Source organism: Triticum dicoccoides, chromosome 4B (genome assembly GCF_002162155.2).
Source record: "Triticum dicoccoides isolate Atlit2015 ecotype Zavitan chromosome 4B, WEW_v2.0, whole genome shotgun sequence".
Lineage (NCBI taxonomy): Eukaryota > Viridiplantae > Streptophyta > Magnoliopsida > Poales > Poaceae > Triticum > Triticum dicoccoides.
In genome coordinates, this window is record NC_041387.1 from 55,174,727 (window position 1) to 55,195,252 (window position 20,526).

Sequence of the window (20,526 nt, forward strand, 5' to 3'; positions counted from 1 at the left end):
TCCGTTGTATCGGCTAAGGTAGCACTGGGAGAACCACTGCGATTGCGCCCCAGTTGAGCTAGGCGAGCGCCTCAGTGGAGAAAGCTAAAACTGACCATCATGATGAGGCGAGAGTCGGTCGCTGTTCGAGAGGTTTTTTCGAGTCCCTAAAGACTTATGCCGCTTAGAGCGAGGAACCAGCTTGTCCGGCCCAGGCGTGGATAGCGCCCGAAATTCGGCCTTCCGAACACTAGGGGCTTCGCCGAAATTTAAAATTATAGAATTCTATGGCTAAGTGAGAGTGTTCAAGCATTAGAAGTCCGGTTGCCTTGTTCGTTGTGTTGAGCGCCTCCCTAGATGGACCCAAAAATGGGAACAAGAGTGCTCAAATTTATCCCGAACACCCCAGCACTCGTGGCATGGGGGCCGAAGCCGACGACTCGCCATCTCTCAGATTTGATAAACGGCCGCACAGAAGGTAATATTTTAAATTAACAAGCGTTGCTTAGCGCATATGAACAAAGTTTTCAGCGCACAGGATAACAAAATGCGAGTCTACTCGAATATTACATCTTTGGAGCACTCACCCGCAATAGTGCGGGCACCCTTCAGAACAGTCTTATAATACATCTCGGGCGTACGATACTCCTTGCCCAGCGGTGGCGCGTCCGTCACAAGCTTCTCAGGCGGAGTGCTTGATGACTTCAACCCATGGACACGCATCCACCAGCCGCCGCACCAGGCCGAAGTAGCTCCCAGGCACGGCCTCCTTAGGCCACAGCCGAACTATGAGGCCCCTCATGGCCTGTTCGGCCACCTTGTGGAGCTCGACCAGCTGCTTCAGCTGGTCGCTAAGGGGCACCGGATGTCCGGCCTCAGCATACTGAGACCAGAAGACCTTCTGCGTCGACCTCCCCTCCTCGGCCCGGTAGAAAGCGGCAGCATCGGACACGCTACGAGGAAGATCCGCGAATGCTCCTGGAGAGCTCCGAATTCGGGTAAGTGACAGGTAATTCACACTCACATGCTTACTTTGCATGAAAAATGCCTTACCCGCTGCTATTTTCTTCAACGCCTCGATTTCTTGGAGGGCCTTGTAGGCTTCGGCCTTAGCGGCTTTGGCACTCTCAAGAGCCGATGCAAGCTCAGACTCTGAAGTCTTCGAGTCCGCTCCAGGCTCTCATGTTTTTCCACGAGATCCTGGAGCTCTTGCTGTACCTCTGCCACCCGCGCCTCCTGCTTTTCTCGCTCGGTGCGCTCCGCAGCCGCATTACGTTCGGCCACGGACACCGCCTCCTTCAGGGTCGCCACCTCAGTCGTGGCACCTGCAATACCCATGTTATCCTTGTCACTTTTCTTGCAACCAAATCCTTTTCTGTAAGGTACAATCTTAAATACGGTGTTATTCACCTTCCTTGTCCTCGAGCTGCTTCTTGGCACGGCCGAGCTCGTTCTTGGACTGCTCGAGGCTTTGCTTCAAAGTATTGACCTCCGCAGTCAGTGCGGCAGAGGTCAGCAGCACAGCCTGCAACCCCATATTGACATATTTCATAACTCCTGCGTATATCTTTTTAGATCCTCAGTCCGGATTTTCTTCCCGAATACCGAACCGAGCATCAGGGGCTACTGTCTATGCGGTACTATTCTACATATATCAAAATTCTTACCTCAAAGCCTGGTAGAAGGCTGCTGCAGGCTTCGGTCAGCCCGCTCTTGGCGAGCTGAACCTTCTGAATCACCGCACTCATGAAGGTGCGGTGTTCCTCTTGGATGGAGGCGCCGTTGAGCGCCTCCAGCAAGCTATCCGGCACCTCCGGTTGGACGGAGGCCGCTGGCGTTGCGGTCTTGCCCTTCTTACGAAGGGGCCGCCCGTCGGACTCCGGAGCCACTTTAGGTTCCGGTGCGGAGCCCGGCGCAAAGTCCGGGAGGTTGCCCTGCGGCACCTCCGGGCCTCCTCCTCCTGGCGGGTCCCTTCCCGGGATCCCACCTCGGCATCATCCGTATCACGGGGGGTGGAGGCGGTCGGAAGGGAATCCATATCCGACGCACCCAAGGACCCGCTCGACGAAGCAGAAAAATCATCCTTGGGCGGACTGCAGGGTTGTATGCGGCATTAGAAAGACACTATGTGGCGAAAAGAAAAACCATGAAGTTATTCGGGAGTCCGGATACTTACGATCTCGCCAGGGGCTTGGCCCTTGGAGGCCAATCCTCGTCGTCATCACTAGCGTTGGCGGAGCAGTCCGGGGGAAGAGTCTTTCCCTTCTTGGACCCTTCGGTCCCCCTTGTTGGGGAAGCCTTCCTTTTCTTCCCTCCCCCCGCTGGGGGAGAGGCCTTCTTCTTCTCCTCCTCGCCTTTGTGGGAGGAGTCTGCCTCGGAGTCATCGTCTGATGACACCTGAAAACGGGAACTCTTCCGAGTGCCCATGGCCTTCTTCTTGGCCTTCTTCTCTGGCACCACGTGGGGTGCCGGAGCCAGCAGCCCCGTTAAGCGGGCGTCCGCTGGGTCCTCTGGCAATGGGGCCGGACAGATAGTCTGTTCAGCCTTCTTCAGCCAGTCCTCTCAAGGGAGAGGGAGTTTAGATCCCGCATAGAGTCAAACTATGGAAAACAAGTGTCCCGTAAAGGGCAAAATCGCTTACCTCGCTCGCCGGACGCTGCAAGCTGAATCCACGATCTTCGGTAGCGGATGTGGGGGCCTCGGCACCTTTAAACAGCACCCTCCAGACATCTTCGTACGTAGTGTCGAAGAGCCCGCTCAAAGTCTGGTGCTGCGCCGAATCGAACTCCCATATATTGAAGCCCCGTCGTTGGCACGGGAGAATCCGGCGGATAAGCATGACCTGGACTACGTTGACAAGCTTGAGCTTCTTGTTCACTAGCTTTTTGATGCAGGCTTGGAGTCCGGTCAGCTCCTCCGAATCACCCCATGTCCGGCCGCTCTCTTTCCAAGAGGTGAGCCATATGGGGATGCCAGATCTGAATTCGGGGGCCGCTGCCCATTCAGGGTCACGCGGCTCGGTGATATAGAACCACCCCGATTGCCACCCCTTAATGGTTTCCATGAAAGTGCCCTCAAGCCAAGTAACGTTGGGCATCTTGCCCACCATGGCGCCTCCGCACTCCGCTTGGCTGCCCTTTACCACCTTCGGCTTGATACTGAAGGTCTTGAGCCACAAGCCGAAGTGGGGCTGGATGCAGAGGAAAGCCTCACACACGACGATAAACGCCGAGATATTGAGGATAAAATTCGGGGCCAGATCATGGAAATCCAGGCCGTAGTAGAACATGAGCCCCCGGACAAAGGGATGGAGTGGGAAGCCCAGTCCGCGGAGGAAATGGGGAAGAAATACTACCCTCTCGTGGGGTCTTGGGGTGGGGATGAGCTCTCCCTCGTCGGGGAGCCGGTGCGCGATGTCGCTGGACAGATATCTGGCGTTGCGCAGCTTCTGGATGTGCCCCTCCATAACGGAGGAGGCCATCCACTTGCCTCCTGCTCCGGACATAGTTAGAGAAGGTTGAGGTGAGATGTGCGGACTTGGGCGCTGGAGCTTGAGTTCGGAGAGATGGATAAGCCAAGGAGGAAGAAGGTGCGGGTAAAAGGGTTGGATCTTTATCCCCTTATATGGGCGGATGGAAACATGCGTCCCCACCGGCCTGATAAAACTCGCTTATCTCCCAAGCGCCGCAATCAATGGCGCGGTTGGGTTACCCACGTCCGTATTGATGGGAATCCCGGAATAAGGAGAACACGATCTCTGCTTCGACAAGACGTGCCAATGAAACTGCTTCGCTAAACACGCTGAGGTGGTACAATAAAAACGATTCGAGTAAAGTCTTGGTAGTGGTGTGACGTTACGCCACGAAATACGTCAGCAGATTGAACTTGTGTAAATATTATTCTCTCTATAGTGGTATGTGGAATTTATTTTGCACAGCCGGACACTATCCTGGTGTTCACAATCTTCTATAAATTATTCGGAGAAGGAACCCGCCTTGCAATGCCGAAGACAACATGCGTGCCGGACTCATCGTCATTGAAGCCTGGTTCAGGGGCTACTGAGGGAGTCCTGGACTAGGGGGTGTCTAGATAGCCGGACTATCATCATCGGTCGGACTCCAAGACTATGAAGATAAAAGATTGAAGACTTCGTCTCGTGTCCGGATGGGACTTTCCTTGGCGTGGAAGACAAGCTTGGTGATACGGATATGTAGATCTCCTACTGTCGGTGTCAAAACCGGCAGATCTCGGGTAGGGGATCCCGAACTGTGCGTCTAGGCGGATGGTAACAGGAGACAAGGGACACGATGTTTTACCCAGGTTCGGGCCCTCCTGATGGAGGTAAAACCCTACGTCCTGCTTGATTAATATTGATGATGTGTGTTACAAGAGTGGATCTACCACGAGATCAAGGAGGCTAAACCCTAGAAGCTAGCCTATGGTATGATTGTTGTTCGTCCTATGGACTAAAGCCATCTGGTTTATATAGACACCGGAGAGGGCTAGGGTTACACAGAGTCGGTTACAATGGTAGGAGATCTACATATCCGTATCGCCAAGCTTGCCTTCCACGCCAAGGAAAGTCCCATCCGGACACAGGACGAAGTCTTCAATCTTGTATCTTCATAGTCTTGGAGTCCGGCCGATGATGATAGTTCGGCTATCCGAACACCCCCTAGTCCGGAACTCCCTCAGTAGCCCCCGAACCAGGCTTCAGCGACGACGAGTCCGGCGCGTATATTGTCTTCAGCGTTGCAAGGCGGGTTCTCCTTCAAACTTCATGTTCCTGTCGAATAGTGTCCAGCTTCCTTATAAATGTTGCGCTCCTTGGCTTCTGCGCCCAATAATGGCCTTCTTCCATGTGTCGTATGAATGCGAAAAGCTAGGGTATTTTTACATTTTACCCCCTAGCCGCGCGAACGAGCCGCCTATAAGAGAGGCGAGGATCTAGATCCAGCTCACACCATCCTCCGTTCGCAAGTTCTCATCGAAGCACTTCTGACAAAAATCCATTCCATCATGGATAGTCGACGCGGCTCCTCCTCTCGCGCTCCCAGCCCTAAGCCAGGAGATTGGGGGAGATGCTCAGTTCCACACAGCGAGCTAGTGGCGCTTCAAACCGAGGGATATCTTCCCCCAGCTTTCATGGTTCCGGTTCGAGCCGGACTGGCCACCTTCAAGGGTGGAAAGCAGGCGAAGAGCGTCCCCAACCCTTCCAAAGGAGAGCGGGTATGCTTCATCCCTTATCTAATAAGGGGGCTCGGATTTCCCATACATCCGTTTCTCCGGGGGCTCCTGGAGTTCTACGGACTCCAGCTTCGCCACCTCACACCTGCCTCCTTTTTGCACATCGCGGGCTTTGTAGCTCTTTGCGAGCTGTTCCTGGGCATCGAGCCCCATTTTGCGCTGTGGAGGAGATTATTTTGCCTTGTACCCCGTTCTCATGAGGGGTCGATATATCAAGTGGGCGGAGCCGAAATATGGCGCATCGCCGGGACCGGATATCTATCCGGCACCCCGAAGAAGGCGTCTGAAGACTGGCCTTCGGAATGGTTCTACATGGAGGACACCCCTCTGCCGGATCCAGTTTGGATCGGCCTTCCAGAGTTCAACAATGCTCCCTTGAAGAAAGCCTGAGTTGGCGCCCGCGGAGCCCTCAACGGGAGGATGATAGGAGCGTCCATTATCTGATGGGCCGGATCAGGTTACTGGCCCACTCCGGATTGACCATGATTGGAATCATGGCCACGTGCATTATGCGAGGGGTGCAGCCACTCCAATATAGGGGCCACCCTATGTGGGATTTCAACGGGGAAGACGACGCCACCCGTCACGGCCGTAGAGGGCCGAGCTCGGCAGCCGATCTGGCAAAGATCTTGTCCGGCTTGGACAAGGGGGAGGAGGAGGACTTTCTCCGCACGAATCCATTGAATGGATTCTCCATGAACAACCCTCGGAGCTGGGTAAGCGGACGTTTATCTACCCGATCCATACTTCCAAAGTCAAGTATTTTACTTTCTGATTTCGGCGCAGGAGCTACGCCGGGACGTGGAGGGCATACGAAGCCTAACTCCACAGCCCGAGGATCCGGAACGATCCCTTGATCCGACCTCCGAAGAAGATTCGGACATAAAGGTGGAGCTGATTGACGGGGTGTTCCACCAACTTAGCATGGACAATGCCCTAGTCGCCATTACGGCTGACTACCCCGGTTTGATTCCGACCTCCCAGGTGACTACGACCGAGGTCTTGACACCATCTTTTGATCCATGCTCAATTCTAACCATCCTATACTGATGGTGCATCGCAGGAAGTGCCTTTAAGGCGGGAAGCCGAACCTGCAGCGGCTGACGAGCAAGGGTCAGTTCGGCCCAGTAGGCGGAAGAGGAGTGCGACGCAAATCGAAACATCGCCGCAACGGTATGTTGCACCGTTGTTTTTAAGGGAAGGATCCCTATGAGGTATATTAACGCTCATAACTTTTTCCAGGAGAAAGAGCGCTTGCCGGACAGTGTCCAGAGAGGTTGCCAATCAAGCCTCCGCCAGCCACGCTCCATCGCGTGGTCCGGAAGTGAAGGCGAACACAGGGCAAGAGACGGATGCTCCTCCGACGGAGGATGCCGACAGGCTGTCCGCCATCCGGTCTGAGGTGGAGAGCGCCATGAATCACAGGCGTCGCCGGACAGTTCTTCGTGACACGTGTTTCTCCCCTGAGGCGTTGAATGCCTTTGATGTGGGAAACGCGCACCTCCGTGCTGCTCAAGATGGTTTAACCAGAGCCACGGAGCAGTATGTGAAGGACATACGGGTAAGTAATTTTAATAGTTATATATGCTAGTAGCCCCCGAGACTTAAAATAGTTAAAATAACTGATTTAAGGATCATTTATTATGCAGGATCTTACGGAGAAGAATACCCACCTGTCCTAGGAGCTCCAAGAGTGCAAGGCCCAACTAGAGGCCACACTAGCCACCACAGGGGGAGCAACAGAGACCCCCGCTGGTAATACGTACTTCGAAAAGATAAGTAGTTAACAAAGTGCGGCGTGTGCGTAAATCTGACAATAATATTGCAGAGGGCGCCGGACTAGATCCGGACAAGCAACAGCTACTGCGTCAGCTAAAGGCCGGCGAGAGGGTGCTTATGAAGGTGCAGCAGGAAAGAAACAAGCTCCAAGATGCCCACACCCAGCTAGGAGAAGAGCTGAAAGGTGTTTGGGCCCAGCTGTCTGGCTCCGTGAAGGAGAATCAGCGGCTTCATCGCGGCATTTATAGTAAGTGCTTGAGCAAATTCCATTGAAAAGAAGAATTCGGCAAGGAAGTCGATTGACAGAAATGTGTCTTTAGGTGTGCTCACAGGTCGCCCTATGGAGGAAATGCCTGGTTCAACGGGTGACCAACTTCCCGAGCTGGTTCAACTGCTCGAACGTGTTCGGCAGGCGATGAGTGGCATCGTTCAGGCTTTATGGCCTTCTGTCTCCCTACCCGAGGGCCTTGGAGAGCTTGCTGAGAAGCTTCAGGGAGCACGGCGACGCCTCCGTCTGTGGAAAATATCGGCCTGCCGTCAAGGCGCCAGGGAGGCCTGGGCCATGGTGAAGACGCGGTATCCGAAGGCTGACCCAAACCACATGGCCGAGGTCGGACCTGCGGGGCCTGATGGGAAGGAGATCCCTATGAGCTTGATGTATGGCCAAGTAGAACTGGCCGCGAAATATTCCCAACAGGACTGTAAATTAGACAGCCTGTTAGATGGGATTGAAGAGGAGTACAATCAGTCAGTTTGACGATGTAATTTGAAATGACATGTAAAATGCCTTCTAGCCGGATTGTAGATCGTTTGTCTTTACGGACCTTTTCGCTTCAACCTCCGGACCCAACAGTCCGGAGTGTGTCCGAATACCCTTACGGTTATAGAAGAACCGGGGCATGCGTGGAGACAAGGCGTCGGGGCCATAATTGCTTTATCAGACAAGTGCCCAACTAGCTATGTTATATTACATGGTTAGTAAGAAACATCTTCCAGGGAGAATAGTTCCGTTAAGGGTTCCTTTCCCTGGGAGACATGCCCTATATAAAGTGCATGTCCGGACTGCGAAAATAGCAGAAAAAGCATCTGGGGGCAAATAAATAAGTAAGTAATAAATCATCTTTCAAGTCACCGACCGAATATTCTCTTAATAACGCTAGCTTTCGGCTTCACCCAGTCTGAGGTACACATCCGGCTGACCCGGCAGTAACAATCGCAGAGGTGCTCCCTTTACCTCCTAGCCGAACAATCGGGAACGTAGGGATAAGCACAGGAGCCAGGCAACCCAGCTTGGCCAAAACTTAAGTCATATCAATGCATATAATGGTGAATAAAAGATACATGCGGAAGTATGACACATGTGTTGGGCATGAAGCCCGTATAAATAAGCTTCTATTAAAGAAGCCCCCAGGTATAACGAGTGCTAGGAGCACATCGAGTGTGTGCGAACAATGCGCAAATCAGCCTATCAAAGGTATTGAAAAAAAAGTGGGAAGAAGGAGGGGGACAAGAGATAGTGAAAATGTAAAAAGGTGGACGGAGGAGTGAGACGAACTCTGAGTCCGGCGTTAGGCGTAGAATCTTCGGAGACGGGCTGAGTTCCATGGGTTCGGCTCGAGTCGGTTGTCAGATGCGTTACGTAGACGGTATGCTCCGTCGGTCAGGACTTGGTCGATGATGAAGGGACCTTCCCACTTGGGCTTAAGTTTGTCCTTTTTTTGTCCGGCAGGCGTAGAACAAGTTCGCCAACATTGTAAGCTTTGGCCCGTACTTCTCTGCTTTGATATCTTCGAGCCTGCTGTTGATAAAATGTGGAACGAGCTTTTGCCACGTCCTGTTCTTCCTCTAAGGCGTCCAAGCTGTCCTGCCAATCCAGCTCGGCTTCTCTTTCTTCGTACATGCACACGCGAGGTGAGTCATGAATTATATCGCAGGGCAGAACTGCCTCTGCGCCGTACACCATAAAAAATGGTGTGAATCCGGTAGTTCGGTTTGGCGTGGTCCGCAGCCCCCAGAGTACGGAGTCGAGCTCCTCTACCCAGTGCGTGTTAGATTCCTTGAGGGACCTCACTAGTCTGGGTTTGATGCCGCTCATGATTAGACCATTTGCTCGCTCGACTTGACTGTTAGTTTGAGGGTGATAGACTGAAGCGTAGTTGAGCTTGATGCCCATGTTTTTGCACCAGAGTTTAACCTCGTCGGCCGTGAAATTCGTGCCGTTATCAGTGATGATGCTGTGGGGGACGCCAAAATGGTGTACTACCCCGGATATGAAGTCTATCACAGGTCCGGATTCTGCCGTTTTAACCGGCTTGGCTTCAATCCATTTGGTGAATTTGTCCACCATGACCAATAAGTATTTGTGCTTGTGGGTTCCCCCTTTAAGGGGTCCAACCATGTCAAGCCCCCAGACCGCGAACGGCCAGGTGATGGGTATAGTTTTGAGGGCGGTGGGTGGCATGTGGCTCTGATTAGCAAAGAGCTGGCAACCGACGCATCGTTGGACTAAGTCATGAGCATCTGCCCGGGCTGTTGGCCTGTAAAATTTTGTATGGAAGGCCTTGCCTACAAGGGCCCGGGCTGCGGCGTGGTGCCCGCCGAGTCCGGCGTGAATTTCAGCCAGGAGATTTCGCCCCTCCTCTTCGGAGATACACCTTTGAAGGACTCCGGTTGTGCTTTTCTTATAAAGTTCTCCCTCATGGACCTTGTAGGCTTTAGATCGCCGAACTATGCAGCGGGCCTCGTTTTGGTCTTCGGGAAGTTCCTGCCTAATTAAGTAGGCTAGGAATGGTTTCGTCCATGGGGCAATTACTGCCATTATTTCGTGGGCTGAAGGTGTTATTTCATTGGCTGAGCCGCCGATCGTGTCAGAATTGTCTGAGTTAGGTGATGCAGCTGGCTCCGGATTGTTATTTCCGGACTCCTCTTCCCATAATACAGATGTCTTAAAGAGCCGTTCCAGGAAGATGTTTGGAGGGACGGCGTCACGTTTTGCGCCGATGCGTGCTAACACGTCTGCTGCCTGGTTATTATCCTGGGCTACATGATGGAATTCGAGTCCTTCAAACCGAGCTGATATTTTTAGGACGGCGTTACGGTAAGCTGCCATTTTCGGATCTTTGGCGTCAAAATCTCCATTTACTTGGGATATTGCGAGGTTTGAATCCCCGCGCACCTCTAGGCGTTTAATGCCCATGGAGATTGCCATCCGGAGGCCGTGTAGAAGGGCCTCGTATTCGGCTGCGTTGTTGGAGTCCGTGTACATTATTTGAAGTACGTATTGGACTGTGTCTCCAGTTGGGGACGTCAAGACGACGCCAGCCCCCAAGCCAGCCAACATTTTGGATCCGTCGAAATGCATGATCCAATTGGAGTACGCGCCGTACTCTTTAGGGAGTTCGTCTTCGGTCCATTCGGCGACGAAGTCAACCAGGACTTGCGACTTTATAGCTCGCCGTGGTTTGTAGGTTATGTCGAATGGTAAGAGCTCAATGGCCCATTTTGCAATCCTGCCCATTGCGTCGCGATTGTTTATAATATCGTTGAGAGGTACTTCGGAGGCCACCGTTATGGAACACTCTTGAAAGTAGTGTCGCAGCTTCCAGGATGCCATGAACACCGCATACGCTATCTTTTGATAATGTGGGTACCGGGACTTGCATGGAGTTAAGACAGTGGATACGTAGTACACTGGTTTTTGAAGAGGGAATCTGTGCCCTTCAGTTTCTTGTTCGACGACGAGTACCGCGCTGACAACTTGATGTGTTGCTGCGATATATAATAACATAGGTTTGCCCAGGTTGGGCGCGGCCAGGACCGGATTTGTTGCCAGTATGGCCTTGATTTCTTCGAGTCCGGCCGTGGTGGCATCCATCCATTCGAAGTGTTCGGTGCGCCGGAGGAGGCGATAGAGGGGCAGAGCCTTTTCTCCCAAACGGGAGATGAAGCGGCTTAGAGCCTCTACGCACCCAGTTAGTTTTTGTATTTGCTTGAGGTCTTTTGGGATATCCAATTGTGACAGAGCTTAGAGCATGGCTGGGTTTGCTTCAATTCCTCTACCGGATATAATGAAGCCCAAAAGCTTTCCGGCTGGTACTCCGAAGACACACTTTTCTGGGTTGAGCTTAATGTCATATGCTCGGAGGTTGTCAAATGTCACCCTCAAGTCGTCTACTAGAGTTTCGACGTGTTTGGTCTTGATGACCACATCGTCTACGTATGCCTCTACTGTTTTGCCTATCTGGGTAGCCAGACATGTCTGAATCATGTGCTGATATGTTGCGCCGGCATTTTTGAGTCCGAAGGGCATCGTGTTGAAGCAGAATGGCCCATATGGAGTAATGAATGCCGTTGCGGCCTGGTCTTCTTATGCCATCTTGATTTGATGGTATCCGGAGTATGCATCAAGGAAGCACAATGAATCGTGCCCTGCGGTAGCATCGATGATTTGGTCGATGCGAGGGAGAAGGAAAGGGTCCTTTGGACAGGCCTTGTTAAGGTCTTTGAAATCGACGCAGAGGCGCCAGGATTTGTCCTTTTTTGGTACCATTACCAGGTTGGCTAGCCAGTCCGGATGTTTGATATCTCTGATGAATCCGGCTTCTAAGAGTTTGGCTAGCTCCTCTCCCATTGCCTGTCTTTTGGGTTCGGAAAATCGCCGAAGAGCTTGTTTGACTGGCTTGAATCCTTTTAGGATATTTAGGCTGTGCTCTGCCAGCCTGCGTGGGATTCCTGGCATGTCTGAAGGGTGCCAGGCAAAAATGTCCCAATTTTCCCGAAGGAATTCTCGTAGTGCGGCTTCTACATCAGGATTTAATTGTACCCCAATGGATGCCGTCTTTGTGGGGTCCGTTGGATGGACCTGAAATTTGACTATTTCGTCTGCTGGTTTAAAAGAGGTGGACTTGGACCTCTTATCGAGTATCACATCGTCCCTATCCACCGTGGAGCGTAGCGCAGTTAATTCCTCTGTCGCTAGGGCTTCGGATAATGCCTCTAGGGCCAGTGCGGCTGTCTTATTTTCAGCGCGGAGTGATGTATCTGGATCACTGGCGAGAGTGATTATTCCATTGGGTCCGGGCATTTTGAGCTTCATGTACCCGTAATGGGGTATAGCTTGGAAGATTGTGAATGCCTCTCGCCCTAACAAAGCGTGATATCCGCTGCCGAATGGGGCCACTTGGAACGTGACCTCTTTGGACCTATAATTGTCCGGCGAGCCGAACACTACGTCTAATGTGATTTTTCCTGTGCAGCGTACTTCTGGACTAGGGATTATTCCCCTGAAGGTTGTGCTGCTTCGCTCAATGCGGCTCCAGTCAATTTCCATTTTTTGAAGGGTTTCCTCGTAGATGAGGTTTAATCCGCTGCCGCCATCCATGAGTACCTTGGTAAGACGAAAGCCGTCCACTATCGGACTAAGGACCAATGCGGCTGGTGCTCTAGCTGTTCGGAATTTAGGTTCGTCGCTGGCATTAAAGGTGATAGCCGTGTCGCTCCATGGATTTGTTGTTGCTACTTGGTAGACTTCGGCAAGATTGCGGATTGTTCATTTCCGCATATTATTTGATGTGAAAGTCTCGAAGACTGTTAATACCATACTGGTGCTGTTGGGCTGGTTGCCCGGGGCTAAAAAGCCTTCGCCACTTTTGGCCACCTGCCGTAATATCCAACATGCTCGAAGGCTATGTGTTGGAGTGGCGCCCTCCGTACTGTGGATTTTACAGGGTCCGTTGAGCCATCCCTCCAGTACGGTTCCGTACCCTTTATGGGGTTTTTGCTTTTTGGTTTTTAACCCAGGTGCTTGAGTATGACGCACCCTTTTATTTCGGACTGGGGTTGTATTCAGGGCCGGATTGTCCCAAAACCTAGTTTCGGTTTTCCAGGCACTTTCCATCGCGCAGTATTTTTGTACAATGGCCGCTAGCTCGGCGAAGCGTGTAACTTCGCGACGACTGATGGCGTTTATGATTCCCTTGTCCGTGCAATTGTTGCAGAAGATTGAAATCGCGCTTTCTTCATGACAGTCCTTTATCATGTCCATAACCAGGAGGAATCTGGCCCAGTAATGATGTACTGTTTCATCGGGCTCTTGTGGTATTTGAGATAGATCGCTTATGTTTGGGTGGGTGGGTGGAATCAAGTTCGGAACCCCGCCCAATCTGAGGCTCAAAGGCCAAGAAGCTTCCGGATTCGGAAGCTTGGTTTGCTGGACGCTTTCCAACGAATCTGGTCCGATGCTTGACTTTAGGTTTAGTATTTGATTAACGTCTGTCCCTCCGCGGGAATCCGGCATGGAGGGATCGGGAATTCGGACATAGTTGGTTTTGAGCATAGAAGAAGAGTCGCCGCATTGTTCCTCTACCACGACGACGTGGTGGGTAACCTGGGGAGAGTTAATTTCTCTTAGATTGGTTTTAAGCCCAATCTAATCGTAGTTGGTAGCGACTCGCAGGGCGGCGATGCGATCCGAGAGCTCGTTTACGGAGGAGAGCTCAATCGGATCTAGCTGCTCGGCGGATTCCGAGCTGACGCGAAGATCGCTTTTAATGACCTGAGAGGTCATTGTCGGAGCGGTGGCCGAATAGGCGGTCATAAGAAAACCGCCTAGCCGGATAGTCAGGCCAGCGGCCAAAGCTCCCTTGACGACGGTGCCGTCTTTGAAGACAGGAAAAGGCATCCTTCCTGATGGTGACGGCACAGAGGAACTCTCAATGAAAGCACCAATGTCGGTGTCAAAACCGGCGGATCTCGGGTAGGGGGTCCCGAACTGTGTGTCTAGGCGGATGGTAACAGGAGACAAGGGACACAATGTTTTACCCAGGTTCGGGCCCTCTTGATGGCGGTAAAACCCTACGTCCTGCTTGATTAATATTGATGATGTGTGTTACAAGAGTGGATCTACCACGAGATCAAGGAGGCTAAACCCTAGAAGCTAGCCTATGGTATGATTGTTGTTCGTCCTATGGACTAAAGCCATCCGGTTTATATAGACACCGGAGAGGGCTAGGGTTATACAGAGTCGGTTACAATGGTAGGAGATCTACATATCCGTATCGCCAAGCTTGCCTTCCACGCCAAGGAAAGTCCCATCCGGACACGGGACGAAGTCTTCAATCTTGTATCTTCATAGTCTTGGAGTCCGGCCGATGATGATAGTTCGGCTATCCGGACACCCCCTAGTCCGGAACTCCCTCACTTACCATTGTAACCGACTATGTGTAACCCTAGCCCTCTCCGGTGTCTATATAAACCGGATGGCTTTAGTCCGTAGGACGAACAACAATCATACCATAGGCTAGCTTCTAGGGTTTAGCCTCCTTGATCTCGTGGTAGATCTACTCTTGTAATACCCACATCATCAATATCAATCAAGCAGGATGTAGGGTTTTACCTCCATCAAGAGGGCCCGAACCTGGGTAAAACATCGTGTCCCTTGTCTCCTGTTACCATCCGCCTAGACACACAGTTCGGGACCCCCTACCCGAGATCCGCCGGTTTTGACACCGACAAGTGCCAATAACGATAATTTTCTATCCTTTATTGATAATGGTCTTATATAAAATTAGAGGAGACATGAACAACCGTCGTGACAAACCACTTCTATTCATATTATCTCATGAAAACCTTTCATGAGAAACCATTAGAGAAACTCATACAAGAAAAGAGAACAATATATATCATAGGACGATCATAAATGGGTTATAGTTTTGGAGATGACTATCCTTGAACTTTACAAATCTTATGGTTGTCTCATACGAATTTAATGAACATAATTTTAAGGCATAGAAATTTTTCAAAATATTGTGAATAATCTGTTATATATTTCACAATAATTTGTTTTCAAATTATCTCCCCACTTTCTAGTGTAATTATATCCTCACTTCACTAAAATTTATGATGATTTTACTCTTTAGATATACCATGTATTTTAGTAATACAAGTGGTGTAATCGTGATAGACAATGCTATATTCTTTTGATGTTAACACATTATTTGAATTTGGCTAATCATTCACTAACTCATAAACACTTTACAATGTTTCTTATTGTTCTTCCCGAATGATTATCAGCGGTAACTATTAGAGTCAATTTTGAAGACTGCTCCCGTGAATTAAGTCTATGATCTGGCATTGTTGGGGCCTTGGGGGTGAGGTAAGTAGGAAGTATATCAGTATTACCACACCATGATCATATTTTCATTTTTCTAATGAAATTAATGAAACCACTTTGGTGATATTAGAGGATATTCCTTACACTAACCATATATCCTTTGCTAGCTCGTGCACTCTAAAAATAATTGATAGCAAGTATAGTCACTCCTGGCGTAATTTGCAAGATATATCGGCATGCGGCCTCACATATTACGAATTTCCTCACAAATACAAGGTCATTTAAAGATCAGATTTTGTGACTGTTGAACTAGTTGCGCTGTTCTTACTTTGTAATCATCTCGGCATAATTAGCCACGAATTTACCAAATAGGGTCAACAAACACCAATAACAAGGGGAAAAGTGGGTTGGGTGAAGAGGATTATGATAAAGGTATGGCTAGGTCTCAGTCGACTGATATTTAACCAAGTGCCAGTTAAATGACATGCAACAGAGAAAAAGAAAAAATTGAAAAGAAAATTTTGCGCGCATCTTAATGTAAGATCTCACGGATTTAGCATCAACTGCCTAAGACCTAGCAAGACTGTTATGATAATTCGCCACAATGCCAAATACAACAATTGGTCTTGTGTCAAGTCAAACTATTTTAGGGTTACCCAACTTAAAAGAAAAAATACCAACACATACAATACCTCATAAATGCATTATGAAAACACAATTATTAAGTCTTGATAAAATTAGATGTACTGATTTGGTAGGTGATAATTTGTTTTCCATGAATTTGGTCGAACCTAAACAATCTGAACTTAGGATAGGACTAATTAAGTAGTTTTGTATACACAAAAGGATCGAGGGAGTACAGTTTATTGGATATGCACTTGGGTGCATGGGTTATTCCGTTTTGGAAAGAAAGGAAAAATACTGTATTTATCACACAGTGCACCACCATGAATGCTCCTAACTTATTGCTTCTGATAGCTGTGGAGCACAAAGAAAAAAAAATGGTTTCATCCACTGATTTGTGAAGAGTTTGAAGATAAGTAGCCAATTGGCACCTCGTCTTGTATATGCAAAAAAAATTGGCACCTCGTCTTGTATATGCAATAGTTCAGTGTAGTATTCGATCAAATCCGATGGAAGAAGATGCTAAGGCCGCCGTCGCCGTGGACTCCCAGCCACCCCAGCGGCTCCACGAGGTGGAACGACTCCGCATCGGCCGACCCGACGATCCTCTCAAACTGCCCCCGCAGGTACTCCACCCCTCCGCCGGGAAGCCGCCCCGCGCCGGCACTCACGGCCCAGAGCTTGTCCATCGCCCACCCCTCCCCGTCCGACATCGTCTCCCGCCTGGCCGCGAATCCCACGCGGCTGCCGTTGCAGTACACCATCCACTTCGGCGACTCCAGGAGAGCACCTGCGCTGCCGGCCCACTCCCGCTGGCACTCGAGCACGATCCTGCCGGCGGCGGCGATGTCCGCGCCCACGAGGCCGCCCGGCAGGTCGAGGACCAGGATCGGCGTGGGCACGGCTGACTCCGCGGGCGCCGCGTGCTCGTGCAGGAAGAGGCGGACGCGGCGGTCGCCGGTTGACGGGAGGAAGAGCGTGCCCCGGATGACGACGGGGGAGGAGGCGAAGCAGGGCGCCGGCGGGGAGAGGCCGAGCGCGGCGTGACACGGGTGGAGCGTGGAGGCGAGGAGGCACCGGCCGAGGCGGGACAGCCACGTCGACCACGCGACGTGGCAGCTTCGGCAGACGGCCTCCTCCTTCTTGGCGCCGCCGCAGCCGCCGTCTTCGATGGGCACGACAGCCGGCGGCATGCGCGCATATATGGGCGCGGTTGGTGTACTGTATATACGCACGAGAGCCGCCAGAGGAATATAAAAAGTGGAAGCCTAAAGCTTTGGAAGGGTTTAATTAGGGTTTGAGATCGATGAACCGAGATGATCGAGAGTTCGTTCGGATACTGCTTTTGGTGGTTTGCATGCATGCAGATGGATGCGGCAGGTGATAACTAACGCTTGACGTGTCCGGTCCGGCCTTGGGCCCCCTATCCGAACCCCTCAGCACTCCGTCTGGCCGCCGTCGTCTACAGCGAACAATCGCCGAAGATGTTGATTGTGAGACCTCAATTGTCCCCCTTTGCAAGTTCTGATATTGAACATACGATCCCAACCTATGCTTTCTGAATAAAGCGAAAAAAAATATGAGTCTATGCTCTCACATTACAAATTTCACATACAGATAGACACAAAATCAAATGGCTGAACAAAGGAACAAAACAGAGGTGACATGCTTCGAAGGGCAAAAGATCACTAGTCTCTCCAAAACCAAACGGATTATATGTGAAAAAACTTCAAGACTTAGCCAGTAAATAGAAGAGGGCAAGTTTCACCTTAATTTTCCAAACCAGGAAAGCATCATCCCTCCACCCAGCCAGCACGGCTTCAATGCTAACCAATGTGGTCTTGACCAATTGTTATCCACGTGATCCTATTCATCCTATCTCTCGAAAAAACTTTTGTCTCGCTTTATAAAAAGGAAAAAACAACTAGTCGAGTAGCTGAGATCCTAGAGTTGAAAACTTCCGTTTCCAACCATGGAGTGTTGAGGGGAGGACGACGTTGGCGGCGCGTGCGACGGCTGGTGGCCTCCCTCGCCGGCGCTCCCGCCGGCCCCCCTTCTGGCCCGGCCTCCTCGTGGTGCCCCCATGGGGACCCCCTCCCCTCCGCCTTTGGCGCTCGCCTCCGCCCCCCGAATCGACCTCCTCGACCGCGCTCGGTGGGCTGATTGGGCGGTGGAGGAGGACCTGGCCGACGCGGCTGCGGCTGCGGCGGGTCTCCTTCCGCAAGGCCGTCGCTTTGGGGATCGCCTGGCTGAGCTCGTCTCCGGGGAGTTGCCTCCCCCTCCCCGCCCACGCGCCCCCTTCCATTCGCAGGTGCCACCCCGCCCCTCCCATTCCCCACCTTCCCCGTCACCGCCACGGTCCGGCCCTCCGGCCGGTCGGCGCGGTCGCGGGGCCCGAGCCCGCGCTTGGGGGGTGGTCGGGAGGGCTGACCTCGGTCGTGCGGCGGTCTCTTGGCGCCGGGATGCCCCCTCGTCATCATCCTCGTGCTCCCTGCTTCCTCCGGTGGCTTCCTCTGCTCCGGTGACGGCTGCGGTCTCGCGCGGCCTCAAATTCCGCGCCTTTCGTCCTTCTCCGGATCTTGCCTGCCCGGGCGCCGACACCCAGCGGGCAGTGCTGGCGCCGCGCCGCCACCCCATGGCCGTACGAGGGGAAACCCTTCCCTCCCGCAGCGATCCGTCGTGTAATGGGTTGGGCCGCCTGGAGCGCCTTGGGCCTCTGGTGGCGGGGGGTTCTCCTCCTCTGGGCCGTGGTGTGGGCCTGGGCCTCGCCCCGTCTCCTCCTGGCGGCCTGGTCGGCCGGGCTTCAGGGCCCGAGCCATCCTCGTCTTTGGGGCAAGGGTGCTCTCCTCCCTCGCATCCCTCCCTCCTCCCTGCTCCCTCCCATCCTGCATCGCCCCCGGCTCCCTCCATCCTCCCTGCCCCATCCGTGCCCTCCGTCCGGCCCCCGATGTCGCGCGATGTGGGAGATGGGGCTCCACACCCGAAGCGCCGTGCTGACGAACCGGCGGACCGTCGCCCGTCCGATTCCTGGCGCCCCTCCCCGGAGGCCTCGCGGAGGGAATCAGAGCTCCGCTCCGAGCTTGTGTCCCGCGGCTCTGCCCCAGCCTCGGACCCCTCCGGGCGGGAGGACCGGCCACGTGACCGCTCGCCGGACCACTGGCGGAGCCGTGGGCGTGAGCGGGACCGTTGTTCCCCTCCTCGTCGCTCCCCTCCCCGCCGGTCGCGGTCCCCGGCTCGCTCTGGTCGCGCAGAGCAATCCCCTCCTCGCCGATACAACCCCCCACAACGTCAGCCGCAATTCCCTCCCCCGGGTCCCGGAGCCCCCAACCCCCGGGGCGCTTTCGCGAAGAAGAAGAAGAAGAAGAAGGCAGGCCAGCGGTTCGGTGGTGGAGCTGGCCAAGCCACTTCCGTCACCCACCCGACGCCGGCCCCTCCGGCATCTCCGGCAAAGCCCACCTCCAGCGCCATTTGCTTCAACTGCGGCAAGGAGGGCCACTGCCAGCCTGACTGCAAGGTCCCTCCGGCGTGTTCCAAGTGCAAGAGCACGGACCATCCCGCGATTCTCTGCCCGCTTCAGCCGGAGGAGGGGGAGCTGATGCTCTACGGCCATGCTTTGGACGATTTTGGGTTCTTCCAGATGGATTTGCCCGTGGTCGCGGCTGTGCCATCCCTGACTGCTCTCATCTCGGTCCTGGAAGGCCGGTCGGCTTCCCCGGCTATCATCACGGAGGAGCTCCGTCACCTCTTCCGCCCTGATTGGGACTGGGAGGTTGCGCCGATCTTTGATCACGAGTTTACTGTGGTGTTCCCGGACCCGGTCAGCTTGCGCTACGGCACTCACAGTGATCAACTCACTCTAGCTCTCAACAAGCTCACTGTCTGCATCTCGTTGCCTCTGGTGGACCCTATGGCGGTGGCTTATCTCTCGACGGTGTGGATTCAAATCCGTGGACTACCGCCGATTGCCAAGAAGGAGCGCGCCATTCGGAACATGTCGCGCCTCCTTGGCAAGATAGTGGAGGTGGATGGGTCCTCCCTTACGTGGACCGGCTGTTCGTGTCAAGATCAAGACCCCCGACTCGACCAAGCTTCAGACTACTGTCCGTATGTTCTTTGGTGATGCTGGCTATGACCTCAAGATCTCGGTGGAGGGGGGGACCTCTAGACCCCTCCCCGCCAGTGGCGCGTGATGCGGCTCCCCGGTCTGATGGCGACTTGGGCGGTGACCCACACTCCCACGGTGTTGGTCAGTCACCGCGCAGGCGCAGCCGCTCCCCAAGCTCCAGCGGGGAGGATGAAGATTCTCCAGAGCCTCACACGCCGCCCCAGCCGAGGGAACAGTCTGTTTCCAAAGAGCTCTCTCTGACCCATGTTGCTTTGGCTCAAGACCAGATGGAGGATGAGGATGCTCGTGCTCTCAACGAAATGCTCGTCGCTGACTCGCCGCTTCTCCCTCACGTGGCCCTTTCCCTGCTCCTTGGCCCCCCCATGGATGCTTTGGAGTCTGAGGCGATCAGCGGTGCCAGTGATGTCAGTCTGGAGGTATGTCCCCCCTCCTCCCCGCGTATGGCCTCACCCCCCATCGACCAGGCGGCTTCGCCCCCTTCTTCGCCGCGGGCTGGGTCGGGGGAGATCTCCCCGGTGGTCGGGACGGGGCAGGTCCGTCCTCCGGTGCCTCCTCGCCCTCCGAAGGGCAAGGGCCGTCAGCGCTCGGCATCTTCTCCGGCGACGATCACTCGGAAGAGCGCATGGATTGACTCGGCTGCGCGTGCTTCTGGTGCGTCCCC

The 20,526-nt window shown here is 53.2% G+C and overlaps 1 pseudogene; it reads left to right on the top strand.

Moving 5' to 3' along the window:
• Positions 1-15,970: 15,970 nt before the first annotated feature.
• LOC119292498 lies at positions 15,971-17,040 on the top strand (annotated as a pseudogene).
• Positions 17,041-20,526: the final 3,486 nt, after the last annotated feature.